Raw genomic sequence first — 17,815 nt, 5'->3', positions numbered from 1 at the left:
AGGAAGACACCAACCGACTGAGCCACCAGGCACCCTTCCAGAGTCATTTCTTTGAGGAGTCACTGGTTCTGTGTAGTCCAGCTAGGTGGTGTTGAAAGAACCATTTGTAAAGACTTGGGGCACTGCTCCCGAAGAAATGAGGCTGCCTCGTGCTGTTCAGGAAGCGCAGTGGAGGGCTTCTCAGGACAAGAATTTTAATGAGTTTCTGAGTCTTAGGCCTTGGTCGGGGGAAAGGGAATAAGCTTTGAACTGGATGAAAAGTAGACATTTGGTCCTAGATTAGACCTATTAATATCCAAAACTGTCATTGTTCTAACAGCCAGAGTGACACGGAAACCTGTAGGATTAGATGCTAATGATGCAGCTATCTTCAGTTTGTGAAAATTCACTGAGCATGTCCCCCAGGGTGTACTTTCTTACGTGCATCTTCAGGTTCAATAAAAATTTTAAAAGAAAGTGACAGGTTGTCGTGTAATCCAGATGTATAGAAGGGAGATCTCACACAGCAGGTTTGTGGACGGTGGAGAGTTAAAAATGGAGATTTTTAGGATCATGCCTGTTTATGCCAGTGGCAGGTTAGATAATATCTGACCCTCTGTCATGTTCAGTCTGATGTACCAGGGAAACACCAGGTGTGTGTGCCTTGCTGGGAAATATTACCATGAAATGAATGAAAATTTCAATCTGGGCAGTGCCGTTTTGGAACATTCCTGGCAGTTGGTGTGTCAGTGGAATGGAGGAGGCCATCGGAGTTGGGCAGGGCAGTCGGGAGGCTGTGGCACAAGATTCCATTGGGTTAGAGCACTGTGTCGGGGTGGGGGTCAGCCCACTCTCTCCTCCAGGGATGCCCTTACAGAAGCACCTCAGCCTCAACATGTCCAACCCGACTCATCATCTTACTCCCGGATCCTGGTCCTGGTGCAGTGTTCTCAGCCCCGTGGATCCTGTCCATCACCCATTCAGTCGTGCCAGCCAGAATCTGGGAGTCGCTCTTGCCTCCTCCCTCTGCCAAGCCCTGCTGGTATCATCTGTTAAAGGTCTGTTGACTCCTTCAGCTTCTCTACACCTTCGCCCTGGCTGAAGGTGCCTGGGCTCCCACTGCAGGGTCGGAATCCATACACCTTTGCCTGCTGTGACCTGCATCCCGTTCCCTGGCCGCACTACCACCAGTGGATCTGAATCATTCAGAATTCTCGCGGTTGGATCATTCTCAGGAGGGTTTTCCCAGGTGGGGGTCCCCCGTGCCTCCAGGCTTCCACCCGGCTAGCTGCGTGACCCCACTGCCCACACAGGTGGTATTGGAAGGCACTGGGAAGGAGGAGCCTCAGCGAGTATGGTTTTGTGACGAGAAGACCACCTCATGGGGCAGCTGGTCGCCAGATGAGAAAGGGCCAGGATGCTGGTTACTCCTAGGACAGAATCCAGCCTCATCCGCCCCCAGGGGAGCATCTAGAATATGTGGCCACTGGCCCACAGAAAATCAAGTTTGGCTTCAGGATACTGCTGCCTGTGCAAGTAGCATGGTTCTAAGTCATAGAATTAATACTTATTGCTTTTCGTCTTGGCCAAAAACTTCAATATTCAGCAGTGTAAATTTTAATCCACCTAGACAACATGAAAGTAAAAGATTATAACTGCCAAAAAAGGATTGATGAGAAGCAGAAAGAACTGTAGACGGAGGAATTCTCTTCATCTGAGAGGCAAATCAAGAGGCAACACGTGAACCAGTTATGACCAAAAAATAGAAGTTACAATTTATCTTTTAAATATCCCAGAAGTAAAGAATTTTAAATGATACAAGTAGTGAAAGGATGGTGAGTTTGATCTGCATTCTTGGCCATCCTAGCTGTAAATCATGAGAAAATGTCTAAAGCTAGATAAAGAACACAGACATGTTACTCAGTGATATGGAGGTAACAGATGGGTGAGAAGTGGCAATGGACTGGGCTAGGGCTCTGGCTTTCAATTACGGTCCCTCATTTTTTTGTGTGCCATGCATATACCCATTGTATATTGAATATGAAAAAACAAGTCCATGTACTGTATACGTGGAATTTTTTTTAAAGATTTTATTTATTTATTTGACAGAGAGAAATCACAAGTAGATGGAGAGGCAGGCAGAGAGAGAGAGAGGGAAGCAGGCTCCCCGCTGAGCAGAGAGCCCGATGCGGGACTCGATCCCAGGACCCCGAGATCATGACCTGAGCCGAAGGCAGCGGCTTAACCCACTGAGCCACCCAGGCGTCCCCGTGGAATTTTCATTATAAAATTAATAACCTATGACTAATATACATCCAATATAGGTGAAATTTCTTTTTATGGGCCATAAAGTGATAGTTTTCCTATGTTAATTTAAAATAAATCTAACATAATTTTTAGTAGCGACCTTTAAAAAAAAAAAAGAATATGTGGCCAAATCAAGAAGTCTGCCCATTCCCCACTTTTTTTTTTCCCTTCTCTAAGTTCTGTGTCTGTGAGGCTTGGGGGCTCTGAGTCACCCAGAGGGTTTGCTTATCTACTGCGCTGTTCCCCTCCCCAGATTTCTCGGAACCTCACCTCCCTCATCCCCAGGGGAACCAGGAGAGGAGCCAGGTTCACACCCTGTTCCTGGGGGCAGCTCATTGCTGCAGAGATAAGCACCTGACTAGGGTTTGGCCGGTCATTGCCAGGAATCTGGAAGGAAGGCCAGGAGACACCAGCTCAGACCAGTGAGGTGAAGGGGACTTCCTGGGTCCCAGTCCAGGCCTTCTCTGCACCTGTTTTGGAGACCCTGATGTAGCTCTGCCTAACACCAGGGCCCTTCCAGCACGCTTTCCCTCACCAACATAAGCTGGCTTCTGTGAGTTTCTGTAACTGGCACTCAAAATAATTCCACCTCATGATTCTCAAAATTCCTTTTTTATGAGCCTAAAGACCGCCTGACATTCCCCATAAAACTGCTTCTCCCTCATGGAGCAAAAGGTGGAGATGACCGACGGTATGTGTACCCCGGTAGCAGGGTCCTACCCTCCTCGCAGAGAACAGATGTTGCAGCATCCAGGACCGTGGCTGTTTGCAGAATTCCCACTGGAACTCTCTTCTTTGACTGTACACCCTATGCGCTGTGCTTACTTCCACTTTATTGTGCCTATTCAAGAAGAAGAGGGAGTTGTCCTCGAACTGGCCCCTGGCCGTCCCCCATGAAAGAACAGTCATGAGTAGGCGTTCGCAGGTGTAGCGAGGAGGCCGTCGCCGCTGTCGCTGTCCCTCGTTTCTGTCCCTTGGAAGGATCTGCGTGCTTGCTCCCCCTCAGCCCAGAGGCACACTTCCAAGAAACGGGAGGGAAGCACCCAAAATACCTGAAGGTTGAGAAACAAGAGATTTATCTCAGTGGGGAGGGTTGAAACTCCTGTAGATACTGTGAATATCTCTTAGTTCTAATTTGGCTTGATAATAAAGGAGAGACCATTACAGAGAGAAGCCGTTGACTTATATCACCTCTTTTCATCCTGAAAAAGGTCCAGTTCTTGAAGAAAGGTTTTCTTGGTTTGGGCAAAGTCCTAAAAGAAACTGTGGTTGGATTGGTTGTGCGACTAGCTTTTGGGTAGTATCAGAAGGATGGGGGAAGGGTGCTGGGAGAGTTTGCCCCCGCCCCCCCTTCCCCCACTCCTTTGAGATGGTCGCTGTGGGAGACAGTTGAGTTCCCTTCTGTTGCCCACGGTCACCTGGAGGTACAGCTGGGAGAAGCCGCGTAGCTCTGGAGAGCTGCTCCTTGTCTGTTTCTCTGTCCCTCGTACCAGTTCTTAGGGTCCTTAAGATTCTGCCCTGGGGCAGTTTTAGAACATGTCCACAAATCCATGGAAAGGTGGGGTATGTGTCTCCCCCTCGCCCTGGACCTTGTATGAAGAGATAACCAGGGAACCCAGGCGGGTTTGTAACTCCGTGTGTGACCAGTGGAGTCTGATGGAGACTTTGTTTGAATTCTGGCACCAGGTCAGAAACAATGCTGCAGCTCCGCCTCTGTTGGCTCTACACTCCTTTTTGGAGCCCTGAGCTGCAGGGTCAGACATCTGAGCCTGGGCCATAGAAAGAGGCCGCCGCGTGTTGGTGCCACCGTTAGTAGCTCCAGCAGAGGTCTCAGCAGACAGCCAGCATCTAGTGCTGGACATGAGAGTGAAGGCAGCTTCATGTGAACCCAGCCTCTAGCAGATGGGTCTTCCGGCCAGCGAGCCTTCCCACCTGAGGCCCCAAAGATCATGGAGCAAAGACGGGCCCTTTCTGCTGTGTCCCCACCTGAATTCCAGACCCACAGAATCCGTGAGCAAAATAAAATGTTTGTTTGAAGCCTTTATGTTTTGGGTGAACTTGGGTCAACCCAGAGTAAGGAGAACATCTGCCACACGGGGCCTCCCCACACCTCTCCATACAACTGAAAGCTTGGAGGGCAGTAGCTGAGCACTCGTGGTCTCTGTAGGCGTGCTGGGCCCCAAGAAGAAAATAAATGGAGGGCTTAAGTGAGGCATTCCCATTTTATTCTACCCGGAATTACCAACGAGATATGGCATTCCATTGTCCTTGAGACCTGGAACCTTATAGGGACTAAGCTTCCTTCCCATCAAAGAAACATCAGAAGAAGGACACGACTGTTCACCTTGTCAAGAAGTGTATTTTAAAAGTTTTTTTCAGCACACCCCTCCTCCCCCAGTTATTTCCGTGTGCTCTCATCTTGCCGTGGGAAGACCCATGGCAAGCAGGTATAGGTGGGCTAGGGAGGTGTTTGGTGGTCTGATCCCCTAGTGCTTCGCTTTGAAGAACCCCCTCCTCTTGGCCTTGTGTCTTACCCACAGCGTTTGTGGTGTCTTGACTCTGCAAGGACTGAGCCTTCCCAGGTTCTGTGGGATTCAGTCGTCCCCCTTCCCACAGGGTGCCCTTCTTCACATTAGGAAGATTAAATGGACCATCGAATCACTCAGACCCAAACTCAGATTTGTCCCTCCTCAAACCTCTGCATTTGTTACTTCGTTTTATGACGTTAGAATGAAACCTGAGAGGATAGAAATACCAGAAGAACCAGCTTCAGAATATAGTTGCAGGATTCCTGAATAAAATGTTACCGAAGGGGGGGGGGTGTACCTTGAGCATCTGCTTTTGGCTCAGGTCATGATCCAGGGATCCTGGGATCGAGCCCCGCATCGGACTCTCTGCTCAGTGGGGAGCCTGTTTTCTGCCTCTCTGCCTACTTGTGATCTCTTTCTCTGTCCAATAAATAAATAAAATCTTTAAAAAAAAAAAAAGATACGGGACGCCTGGGTGGCTCAGTTGGTTGAGCAGCTGCCTTCAGCTCAGGTCATCATCCCAGCGTCATGGGATCGAGTCCCACATCGGGCTCCTTGCTCCGCAGGGAGCCTGCTTCTCCCTCTGACTCTGCCTTCCACTCTGTCTGCCTGTGCTCGCTCTCGCTCGCTCTCTCTCTGACAAATAAATAAATAAATAATCTTAAAAAAAAAAAAGATACTAGCTGGGGTGCCTGGGTGGCTCGGTTGGTTAAGCATAAGCCTTGAGCTCAGGTCATGGTCCCAGGGTCTTGGGATCAAGGCCTGCATCGGGCTCCCCTGCTCGGCGGAAATCCTGCTTCTCCCTCTCCTTCTGCCTGCCTTTCCCCCTGCTTGTGCTCTCTCTCCCTCTCTCTGTCAAATAAATAAATACATATATATATATATATATTTTTTTTTTTTAAAGAAAGGTACTAGCCATTGCAGGCAGAGGAAATAGGCATTCTCCTGTGTTTCTGGTGTAAGAGTAAATTGGCATCGCATTTTGGGGGTCACTTTCACTCTGTGTGGCCAAAGTCTTCATATCTTTTGACCCAGAAGTTCCACTTCTAGGAATTTTCTTTTCAGGAAATAATTGCGATATATGCACAAATTTGGTATAAGGACATTCATTTCATTGTTATTTATAGCACTGAAAAACTGAAAATAATTTGTCTGCCCTAATATGGGCTTGATAGGAGAGATTATAATATCAGACATAAATAATGTTGCAAAAGAGCACCATGAAAATATGATAGTGATATGCAAAGTGAAATCATGGCTCTGAAGCAGTGTATTCTCCAGTTTTTGTGTTACAAGGGATTCTTTCTATTGCAATAACTCAACTAAAAGTGATTTAAGAGAAAGAAAAAGAATATCTTGATCCATAATCCTGGGAGGTCAGGAAGTAGAATGCTTTCGGGCAGGCTGGACACAGGTGCTCAGGGGTCGTCTTCAGGAACATGCTTCCGTCTCTTAGTTCAGTCTTATTTTGTGTTGGTGTTATTTTCAGGTACACTTTCCGCAAGTGTCGTTGAACAGGTGCATCAGAGTTCTCCAGACAAACAGAGGCAGGAAAGCCCAGGGGTGTAGTTTGGAGGCCTCGGGGCCGGAGAGCTGATGGTGTAAATCCAGGCTGGTTCTGGAGGGCTGTGAGCCAGGAGTGCTGAGGTCAGCAGAAGATGAATGTTCCAGCTTAAGTAGTCAGGCAGACCATGAACTCAACCTTTCTCCACCTTTTAGTTCTCCTCAGGCCCTCAGCAGGTTGGATGACATCCATCCACACTGGGGAGGGCCATCTGCTTTGCTCAATCCACTCATTAAAATGCTGATCTCGTCTGGAAACACCCTCACAGACACACCCAGAAATTATGTCTAACCACCCACCTGGGCATCCTGTGGCCCAGTCAAGCTGACATGTAAAATTAGCCATCAGAGGGCCTACCAGCAGCTCTGCGGTTATATTACAGAAAAAGAGTCTCTCCTTCCAAATCATTCCAGCCGAAATCCCAGTGCTAAATCTCTTTCACCGGGCCTGGGTCATGTACTCCTTTCTCTCTTCAGCTGAGAGATGGTGTGGGTTCCAACTGAAATATGAAATAATGTCAATAGCTAAAATTTATTGAGTACTAATTCCATGTCAGATTAGGAATCTGAGTTTGAGTTCTATGATAAGACGTGTGACCTTGGGCAGTTCAGTCTCCCCACACCCAAAGACACACAGTTCATGTCTTCAGTATTATTTCACTTAATCCTCTTGACAACTCTGTGGAAATAGATCCTGTCCTCATTTTAACAGATGAGGACACCAAGGCTTGGCCAAGTAAAACATATTATACACAACAAAAGAATTAGCAAATGGTGAACCCATTCATGTGGGTTGAGAATGTGAGAGGAGGCAGTTCTCAGAAGAAGCAGAGGCTCCTTCGGACATCAAAAGCAGCCCCAAACAGAGGCAAACAAAACCAAAACCAACAACCCCACAGAATATAGGTATTTGAAAACTCTGTAAATCTATCACTCACATATTCATAAAGGCATAAGAATGTATTGCACTCATATTATAAGAAGAGGACGATGAAATCATAACTTCAAGAGAAGAGCCCTTCAAAGTTAAAGCAGGAGAGTAGACCTGAAAAATGTACTGTAAGAGTCAGTTTGAGGAAATCCTTGAGGAAGACAAAGAGATGGGAAATGGGAGAGAAAACGAGAAGCCCGGGAGATTCACCATCTGAATAATAGAGTTCTAGAAAGAGAGAGGGGGAAGCGGTCATCAATGAAACAAAACAGAAGCAGTTACCACAGCTGAAGGACTTGAGGTTCCCAATCGAAAGGGTCCTTCAAATGCCCAGGAGAAAAGGATGGAAAGAGACCCACCAAGATACTCATCATGAAATTCCAGAACACTGGGGCAAAGAGATCCTACAATATGGCGGGGGTGGAGAGAAATGTAAGGGTCGTGGGCAGAGGATGGACAGTGAGGCTCGTCTTTGAGTGCTCTAGCTAGCCAATGCTGGGAGCAAGCGGACAGTGAGCAGCGCCTTCAAGATGCTGAAGAAGAGTGGTTTCCACCCTACTACTCTTCACGCAGCTGAATTATCAAGCAGATATGAAAATGAGTAAAGACATTTCAGACATGCCAGATTTCAAAGTGTTTCCCTCCCATGCACTCAGAGCAAAGCTACTGGAGGCTGTGCTTCTTGAACAAGAAGGCATGGGGGCACCTCAGATCGGCATCCGAGCCAGGGGAGAGGTGGAGGGGATCCTTAGGGTAAAAGTGGTGGGAGAGTCCAAGGGGGCAGCTATGCCCTAGAGGCAGAAGGTGACAGTTCAAATCGAAGCACTGTGACCACAGGCTGCCGTGTCTCTTATTAACCCGCTACCACCACACTAACCTTAAGCCAAGGATGAATGCCCAGAGTCCGACCCGAGTTTTTGTGAAGTTCCGGCTCATTTCTGCATGTCCCGCTGCCTGATGTTCTGCATGTGTCATTTAGAAATGTTGGAAGGGAAGAACATGGTGAACTGAAAATGCAGAACTGTCACCCCCTGACCCTCCCGCTCCTGGCCAGACACCTAAAACCTGGTCCATGCTTCTCCATGAGCTTCTGTCCAACAATGGTGGCATCAGCCTTTCCTTACAGTCCTTGAGGGCTGCCTGCTGCTCAGATTTTCCAAACGTAGTAGATACTTAGAGATGCCTATGTGGGTAGAAAGCTGAAAGGGAAAACGGAAATGATCGACACAGAAGTCATCACAGAGGTCACTGCTGCAGGTAGAGAAGAGACTGCAACCGAGGAGGGGCAGACAGAGGCCCCAGGAGGACTGGCCATGTTTTAGATCTCAAACTGGCCATGTGATTGTATGCCCTATTAATATCTGTATTGCACAAATGATTTTATTCCCCTTCTATTTGCATGATGCATTTCGCCACAAACCATTTTTAAAAACCAAGGGCTGTTACTCAGTAAAGGGGGATGAATGTGGAGAGCAGAAATAGGAGATGCTCATCCAGAATCTTTGGAAGACGAAAACACCCGAGAAAAGAAAGGACGGGGAAGGACATATGTGCCTGCCTGTCTTTGTTGCAAGGAACAGAGACTTGTTCAGTTTAACTCAGGGAAGGAAAGGGACTGTTTTGAGCCTACAGGAGGAATGAACTGGAAAGATAAAACTCCAGCGGTTTTTTACTCTCCCTCCAGGCATCTCTGTGTCTCTGTCTGCTCTCATCCCTATCGGCCATATCGTAAACTTTCCCCAAATTCACTGGCTTAAAACAACAATCACCATTTATTTATTGGCTCATGATGATGTAATTGGCCAAGGGATTAGCAAGAGCGGCTCATCTCTGCTCATCTCTGGGCCAGCTGGACTGGACCTGGAGGATGTGGATGGCTTCACTCCATGTGTAGCTCCTCAGCTAAGGTGTCCAGAGCAGCAAGGGGCTAGTGGGGCCAGTCTCTTCAGCAGGGCTTCTTTATGTGGTAGCTCAGGGCTCCAAGAGAGGTAGAGCAAAAGCTGTCAGGCACCTTGAGCTCTAGGTCTAGAACCGACACCATGTCACTTCCGTTGCAGTTTGTTGGGAGAGCAAGTCCCTGTGGTAAGGATTTCACCTCCTGAATGGAGAAGTGGCTTGTGCTTCCAAAGATGGGAAGGATCCTTGGCAGCTGTTTTTGCAAATAATCTGCCCTGTCTTTTCTCCCAGCACATATTTTGGATTGCACGGTCCACTCATCGTCCACTCACGATCCTCCCATGATTTTCTGTCACCTCCAATTTCACTGCTAACTTGAAAATGCGTTTAGTGTTTTTAGGTCCAAATTCCCAAGAACCGGTTGGTTCAATTCCCCTTTTTGCTTCCGCAGTTGCCCCAATAATGTCCTTCATATATGATTTTTTGGATCCAATATTCAAACCATGATCACAAGTAGGAATCAGTTATGTCTCCCTAAAGCACTTCTATTTAGGCAAGCTCCCTGGTTATCTTTCATCTTTCACGACATTGACTTTTTCGGAAAGTGTAGGCCAGTTGTTTGCATGATGTCTTTCAATTTTGGATTTGCCTAATTATTTCCTCATGGCTAGATTCCGCTTAACCCCTTTTGATAGGAACAGGTGATGTTGTGTGACTAGCCCTTAGACGATGGCTGGACGTCCGCCTGTCTGTGCTCACCCTACTGCTCCTCTCCCCACTTCCCTGCTCTGTGTTTCCCGAGTTCCTTAGCCTGGAGGCTTCTGGGTAAATTTGGCTAAGAAGTGGCAGTGGCAGATGATCGGAGAGTGGGGAAAGGGGAGAGAATGAGACATTTCCCATTTCTCTGTTCCTGTGAAGTCCTTGACTACAGCTCCTTCTTTTCTGTGCTCTCTTGCTCCCTCCAAACAGACCCTCCCCCTGTGGTTCCAGCTCCCTGGAAATCCCTCTCCTTGGTTCTGGCTCCAGCTGGCCCAACCTCCATGCTCCAATAAAACCTCCCTTTCCTGCTGCCCCTTCAGCCCTAGGGTAGCAATGGCGTCCGTCTGTGGCCAGCCTCTCCCTTGCCTCACCATCCTGTGGTTGGCCTCTCAGCTTTTCCATTTCCTGTGTAGCCAAGTTTCTTTATTTGGCTTGAAGAGCCCAGGGTGGTGTCTGTTTTCCTGACTACACCCTGACTAATACAGATAGGGCGCCCATCCTCGGTCTAATCCAAGCGACGTGTGGAATGGGGTTATGTGCTATCAGCTAAGGCAGCACTGGGGGCTCTAAGAGGGGAGATTCCTTCACAAAGAGGGGTTAGTACTGTAGCCCCTCCCTGCTTACACAGGAAGAGAATGTACACGAGAATAATATCTGGATAGAATTTTAGATGCTTTTATATTATTTCTTCTTCTTCTTCTTTTTTGTTTATCCAAATTACTCACATTTTCTTTTTTCTTTCTTCGAGACTTTATTTACTTATTTATTTGAGAGAGAGAGCAAGTGTGAGCACGGGCAAGAGGGGAGGGGGGAGAGGGGGAGGGGGAAGGAGCGGAGAGAGAGGGACAAGCAGACTCCGCGCTGAGCGCAGAGCTGGACGAAGGACTCCATCTCACGACCCCGAGATCATGACCTGAGTCGAAACCAAGAGAAGGACACTTAAACCAGCCGAGCCCCCCAGGCGCCCCCCCATATTACCTGCATTTTCTACAGTGGTGGATGTGGAAAGTGAGGGGAACGGTCATCATTCCATGCGAAAGAAGATACACCAGAGAACAAGGAAACGGTTGACCCCCGTAAAAACCACATTGGTCCTGAGTCTTTTTCTCCGGCTTTTAAATCGTGATGGATCTGAAGTGTACACCGTGATGATGTGCTGCGCACGTACAATGAAAAAGGATTCCTACGACCGAGTTAACGAGCGTCATCAGCTCCCATCCGCACCTTCATGCACTGATTTGTTGTGGTGCGAACACTCACGTTCTACTCTCAGCAAATTTCAGTTGCACAAGGCAGTGTTGCCGAGTCTAGTCACCAGCTAGTCACATTGGACCTTCAGAATCTTTGTCTTACTCACCTTATTCACGCATAACCAAACCCCTGTGCCCTTTTCCAGCCAGTCCCTATTCGTCTCAACCCCCAGACCCCGGCCACGCGTCTCTCCTCTGTTTCTGTGTGTTCCACTTGAAAATTTTTTTTAGATTTCACATATAAGTGAAGCCAAGCAGTATATGTCTTTTTCCACCTGGCTCCCACAAATCTTCTAAATTTAAATAATAATAATAATAATAATAATAATAATAATAATAATAAGAGAGGCATTCTGTATAAGATAAAATATGAGAGTGACAGGAGATTTCTCTTGTGAGACTTATGTAAGATTGCTTATACTCTTGTTTATCTGATGCACTTCATAAATAATTGGATAATTTGAAAAATCTGGTGCTGTAACCATAAAAAGGAGAAACGGCTCGGTTGTTGAGGGTGATTTGCACATAACCACGCAGGCCCACAAATGAGCAAGTCTGTAGTGAGCGGGGAAGTCTTGCTGGTTCATGTGGATATGTGTACACTTAACAGGTGACTTGTGTGATTGTTTATAAGAATAGGAGGCCTGTTTCGCAGGCTTCGTAATCAGATCATCCTGGGGGTTTTGGAAATGTATTAGCTGAAAGACTGAAGGATTCAAAGGGATATTAAAGCAACTGAGGCATGGGTTAGAAATCTGAGAAAGTGGGCCGCCTGGGTGGCTCAGTGGGTTAGGCCTCTACCTTCGGCTCGGGTCGTGGTCTCAGGGTCCTGGGATCGAGCCCCACATCGGGCTCTCTGCTCAGCAGGGAGCCTGCTTCCCCCTCTCCCTCTGCCTGCCTCTCTGCCTACTTGTGATCTCTCTGTGTCAAATAAATGAATAAAATCTTAAAAAAAAAAAAAGAAATCTGAGAAAGTGAGTGAAAAGTCTCAAGAAAGAGCAGCGGAAAGATTAAACGGGGAATCGAGACTAAAGTAATGTGTACTCTATGTTGGCTGATTGAATTTAAATTTAAAAAATTAAAAACTGCATCAAGGAAGACAGGAATCATTGGAGAGAAAATGAAATGTCGGAAATGGGAAAAGAAAAGAGTACGGGGTTAATTGGCTAGTACTGGGTTGGAATAGTCGACAAGCAGTTCTCACAGCAGAGCCTTGCGTGGAAAATATGCACTGCAAGTTAAGGACACAGCAAAACCTGCTTTCCACGCAACCCCAAGCAGTCTGCTGCAGAGTGTCTGCAACAATCAAAAGAAGACATTTTCCTGGACGTTTTACTGTTGTCAGTGACTGTCAGTGAGTCATAGCAACAGACTTTTGACTTCAACCTGCTTCCACCTGCCTAAGCCTGCACTTAGTCATGGTCTAATTACGGCTCTCTCAAGAGCATGTCCACTGGACTCCCAGGGTGCTACATGTTAGAAGATGGTTAATAATGCCGCCCGAAAGGACGTGTCTGAGTAAGCAAGTGAAACCAGCTCACATTGTGCTGTGGGTTACTTACGATGACCCCTTCGTAGTGCGTGTGTAGCGTTATAGTTTATGAACACAGAGGGAGGTGTCCAGCCGGAATCAGGCCTGGTTGTCTCTCCCACCCTCACCGAGAAAGGAGCGAGGCTCGAAGAAGCATCCCTGACCCTGGGAGTCTTCTCCTTCTTGGTGGACAGAACGGGAGAAGGTGATCTGCGCCGTGTGGTCCGCAGGCTGCCAAGTCTCGGCCGGTGCTGGTGTGGATCCTGGCTGAGATCTCCGGACGGATTGTTCCATTATCTTTACTCTCTCCCAACTTTCATCCCGAGCGAACATCTCATGGCAGTTATATCCGCTGCTTGAAAGAGACTGTGCGTAAGTGGCTCGACGGCAATGACAGCCTCCCGACACACCGGGAAACTCCCCCTGGTCCAGGAGGCGACCTCTCAGGCCTTCTCAGCCTGCCCAGCACTCCCCGGGGGAGGACACAGATTGTGCATTTGTCAACTGTTTGGCTCAGACTTCTGCTTCCCAGCGCTTCCCTCTCTGTTTGTGGACATTCTGGATCAGACTGTCTTCCACATTGCGGGAGATGCTCTGAAGTACCCAGCCCTGGATGTGTTGTCATGGGTAATCTGGAGGAGAGGTGCGCTACCATTCTGAGCACAGTGGCTGGTGTTTCTGGAAATACCTGAGGCCTCAAGGTATCAAACAGGCATCTGAATGGAAAATACATCTGAACTGGGGTCGCTACATGGTTCCCTTTTGAAAGCTCCTGTTGTGCAGTTCTGTCAAAATACAACAGCTGGGGGGTTGGGGGGTGGTGCCTGGCCACCTCAGTCAGTAGAGCTGAAGTGTGCGATGCTTGGTCCCAGGGTCATGAGTTCAAGCCCCACGCTGGGTGTAGAGCTTACTTAATAAAATAAATAAATAAATAAATAGAAAACAAAATACGACAGCCATGTATGCCCGTAATCCTCCCTAGAGTAATCATACTCCCTGTCAACACTCCAAAATGCTTCCATTTAGAGCGTGTTAATTAAGCATGAGCAGAAATATTTTTAGATCATTGCTGCTCCCCCAGCAATGAAACTTCACCAGGTCCCTCACTGTTACGCATTTCAGTCAATTTCAGGTGTCCTCAGAAAGCACATCTTACAGAATCTGTTTTTTTTTCTTTTTTCTTCCTGCCCACTCAGCTGAACCTCCTCTCCTGGTTTCTCCAACCAGGACCCGGAATTCCTCTCCATTTTAAGAAGCACATACTTCCTGAGTTAGGCGTCCTTACATTCTTTCTGAAGACAGACCCAGTTTCGTTTCCGAGAATGAAGATCAGAAATGCTATCACTTATATTTTGTGCCTGTTTAACGAAGACCATGCTGATTCCAAGGGTTTGGTTGTTTTTTTTTTTTTTTTTTTAAGAATACCCTTCATTTCCAGAGTATACAGTTCTTAAATTAATACGTTTTGTTTTTTAGAGCAGTTTTACGTTTACAGGAAAACTGAGAAGAAAGTAGGAACCTTTTTTTTTTTTTTAAGATTTTATTTATTTATTTGACAGAGAGAGATCACAAGTAGGCAGAGAGGCAGGCAGAGAGAGAGAGGAGGAAGCAGGCTCCCTGCTGAGCAGAGATCCTGATGCGGGGCTCGATCCCAGGACCCCGAGATCATGACCTGAGCCGAAGGCAGCGGCTTAACCCACTGAGCCACCCAGGCGCCCGGAACCTATTTTTGAACAGAAATCACTCTTCTCCTTCTTCTCCTCCTCTCTGTCACTCTTCTCTCCTTCTGAGAGAGAATGTGAGTGGGGAGAGGGGTATGGGGGCGGGGGAGACAGAGAGAATCTCAAGCAGACTCGCCACTGAGCGCAGAGCCCGACTCAGGGATTTGATCTCATAACCCGGAGATGATGACCTGAGCCCAAACCAGGAGTCCAATGCTTAACCAACTGAGCCACCAAGCACCCCTTGAACAGACGTTCCTAAGCGCTCACGAAGCTCCAGGGTTGCTCTTCCAGTGAGTTTGTGATAACAAACTCAATGTCTATAACCAATAAGCCTACAGCCTATCACCAAGTGCAAATCAGTGCCCCTCAAAAATCCCTACCTGATAGTTTTGCCTTAAATCACAAGGCTGTTGGGACGCCTGGGTGGCTCAGTTGGTTAAGCAGCTGCCTTCGGCTCAGGTCATGATCCCAGCGTCCTGGGATCGAGTCCTACATCGGGCTCCTTGCTCAGCAGGGAGCCTGCTTCTCCCTCTGCCTCTGCCTGCCTCTCTGTCTGTCTGTGCTCGCTCTCTCCCCCTCTCTCTCTCTGATAAAAAAAAAAAAAATCATAAGGCTGTAAGTTGCTGGTTCTATACCTTCTATCTTTTACGCCACCATTTTCATGCCACACTTGCTGTTATTTATTGCATTATTTAGTGTTGTCTGCGCTTAAACTTTATATAATTGGAATCATACTAAAGTATTTACCGTGTTGCTTCTTCAGCTTGATGTTATGTTTGTAACGGTAATTCGCGTCGCCATGTGTTGTGGTGTGTAGCTGTGGCTCCCTCGCTTCCGCTGCTCTGCAGTGCTCTCTTGCACGAATGTCCCACAGTCCCTCCATTTTCCTGTTGATGGACGCTGGATGGTTTCCTATTTACTGCTGAGAATAATGTAATCTCTCTTGTGCCTGCAGTGCGCATGGGCTGGAGTTTCTGCGCAGCGTGTGCCTAGAATTGGATTCTCCAGTTTGTGGGCTGTGAGCAAATCCCACTTTGTTAGAAGATGCTCCTGACTTTCCGAAGTGGCCGACGGAAGCCAGGCTGTCGTAGGTGAGAACTGTGCCACGTCCTTGGCAGTCCTTGGCATGCCGAGTGTTCTTATTTTAGCTATTCCGTAAGTGTTTGTTGTAGCTCATTGAAGTCTTCGTTTGTTTGTTTTTTATTATTAATGAGATTGAGAATTTTAAAATATGCTTATTGACCATTTGGATCTCTTCTTCTGTGAAGTGCCTGTTCGAGTGTTTTGTCTAGTTAGCTAGTTATTTTTTTATAAATGGATAACTTTGTTTGTTTGTTTTGTTTCTTAAGGAGGCTCCGTGCCCAGTGTGGAGCCCAATGCGGGGCTTGAACTCACGATCCTGAGACAAGACCTGAGCTGAGATCAAGAGCTGGGCGATTAACTGACTGAGCCACCCAGGTGCCCCCTGTTCTGTCTAGTTATTATGAGGCTGTCTCTTACTTGTTGATTACTAGAGTTCTTGTTGTGTTCTAGGTACTCGCACTTTTGGGGGGTTACGTGAGCTACAGATATCCTGTTCTGCATCATGCTCTTAGAGTTTGCTCTATGAGACTTGCACGAGAAACTTTTTAACTGTCATTTCAAGCAGACATAAAACACAGAAAACACAATAAACCCCTCCACTCCCGTCACCCATTTCAACAATTGTGTAATGTTGTGTGATGAGCAGAACTTCTTAATTTTTGTTTCAGCCGCTCTGTGAACCCCTTTATTCAGGGTTAGTACTGTCTGCCTCTTGTTTAAGATGAGGGCTTGAAGGTATTCTTCTACGTTTTCTTTTGAAAGATTTTAATATTATCTTTTACATTTAGGCCTTGAAGCTTAAAGCTACTTGAAGCTGATTTATGTACAATAAGGGAAAAGACTCCTTTTTTCCCATATGGAGACCTCGCTGTCCCAGCACCCTTTCTGAAGGAGCCCGTCCTTCCCCACCTAACCTAGGTCAGCACTTCTGTTAAAAAATCACAGACATGGGGTGTCGGGGTGGTTCAGTGGGTTAAGCGTCTGCCTTCAGCACTGGTCATGATCCCGGGGTCCTGGGATTGAGTCCCATGTCCGGCTCCCTGCTCGGCAAGGAGCCTGCTTCTCCCTTTGCCCCCTTCCCTGCTTGTGTGTGCTTTCACTCTCTTTCTCTCTCTCTCTCTCTGTGGAAACAAATAAATAAAATCTTTTTTTAAAAACGGCAGATATGCCTGGGTCTGTTTCTGGGCTCTTCTTTCCACACCAGTGGCTCTCGTGCTAGAACCAAGGTGTCTTCGTAAGCAGGCTGTTGGTGTCTGGCTTGATTACTGGTCATAGTCATAACATGGCTTGCCTGATTGCCATCTCTTGTTGGGACTTGATTTATTGTCCAGTATAGGACATTTCTGTAAAGGTCCTGTGTGTTCCTGAAAAGAGGATGTGTTATGCAGTGTTGGGTGTGTTGTTCTACAAGTTGCCTACCTGGCCAAGTTCAAGTATTGTTCAAACATACACTTTATTTTTCCAGTTGATTCTTTTTTTTTCTTCAGTTATGATTCTATATTCTTATTGATTTTTCATCTGTTTGTTCTATCAACGACCAAGAGAGATGTATTAAAATATCCCCAGTACGATTGTGGACTTGTCTGCTTTTCAACATAATTATGTCAATTTTTAAAAAAGATTTTATTTATTTATTTATTTGACAGAGAGAGAGAGAGAGAAAGTGCACAAGCAGGGGGAGGTGCAGAGAGAGAGGGAGAAGCAGGCTCCCCACGGAGCACGGAGCCCGACATGGGACTCCATCCCAGGACCCCAGGATCATGACCTGAGCTGTAGGCAGACGCTTCACAGACTGAGCCACCCAGGCCCCCCAGTTGTCTCAATTTTTATTTCATGTATTTTGAGATGATGTTATGAGGTTCATATGTATTTAAAATAATGGGGTACCTGAGTGAAGCGTCTGCCTTCGACTCAGGCCAGGATCTCAGGGTCCTGGGATTGAGTCCCACATCGGTCTCCCTGCTCAGCGGGGAGCCGGCTTCTCCTTCTCCCTTTGTGCTCTCTCTCTCTCAAATAAATAAATTAAATCTTTAAAAAAATCATTATATCTTCCTGGCGAATTGAGCATTTATTTTATCAATATGAAACGACACTATTTTATTTCTCTAGAAATGCTGCTTTTGCCGTCAGTTTTTTTGTTTCTACAATTAACAGAGTGACAAACACCTGATGCATAACGTCACATTTACCCTTTAGCACTTCTAAGTGTACAGCTCAGTGGCACAAAGGATTTTCACATTGTTGTGCCGCCATCACTGCCCTCC

General features: G+C 47.0%; 1 long non-coding RNA gene across 1 annotated transcript in view; it reads left to right on the top strand.

Moving 5' to 3' along the window:
• LOC106006606 overlaps nucleotides 1–16,594 on the top strand; it is a 54,891-nt gene extending 38,297 nt beyond the window's left edge. Inside the window, exons 4-5 of the long non-coding RNA XR_001180791.2 lie at nucleotides 15,424–15,559; nucleotides 15,818–16,594. This is a non-coding gene — a long non-coding RNA (uncharacterized LOC106006606). The remainder of the gene's footprint in view (nucleotides 1–15,423; nucleotides 15,560–15,817) is intronic.
• The last annotated feature ends 1,221 nt before the right edge of the window (nucleotides 16,595–17,815 follow it).

Source organism: Mustela putorius, unplaced genomic scaffold (genome assembly GCF_011764305.1).
Source record: "Mustela putorius furo isolate JIRA1106 unplaced genomic scaffold, ASM1176430v1.1 tig00000695_pilon_pilon_pilon, whole genome shotgun sequence".
Classification (NCBI taxonomy): domain Eukaryota; kingdom Metazoa; phylum Chordata; class Mammalia; order Carnivora; family Mustelidae; genus Mustela; species Mustela putorius.
The sequence above is the reverse complement of the archived record's forward strand: the minus strand, read 5'-3'. Positions and strand labels throughout refer to the sequence as shown.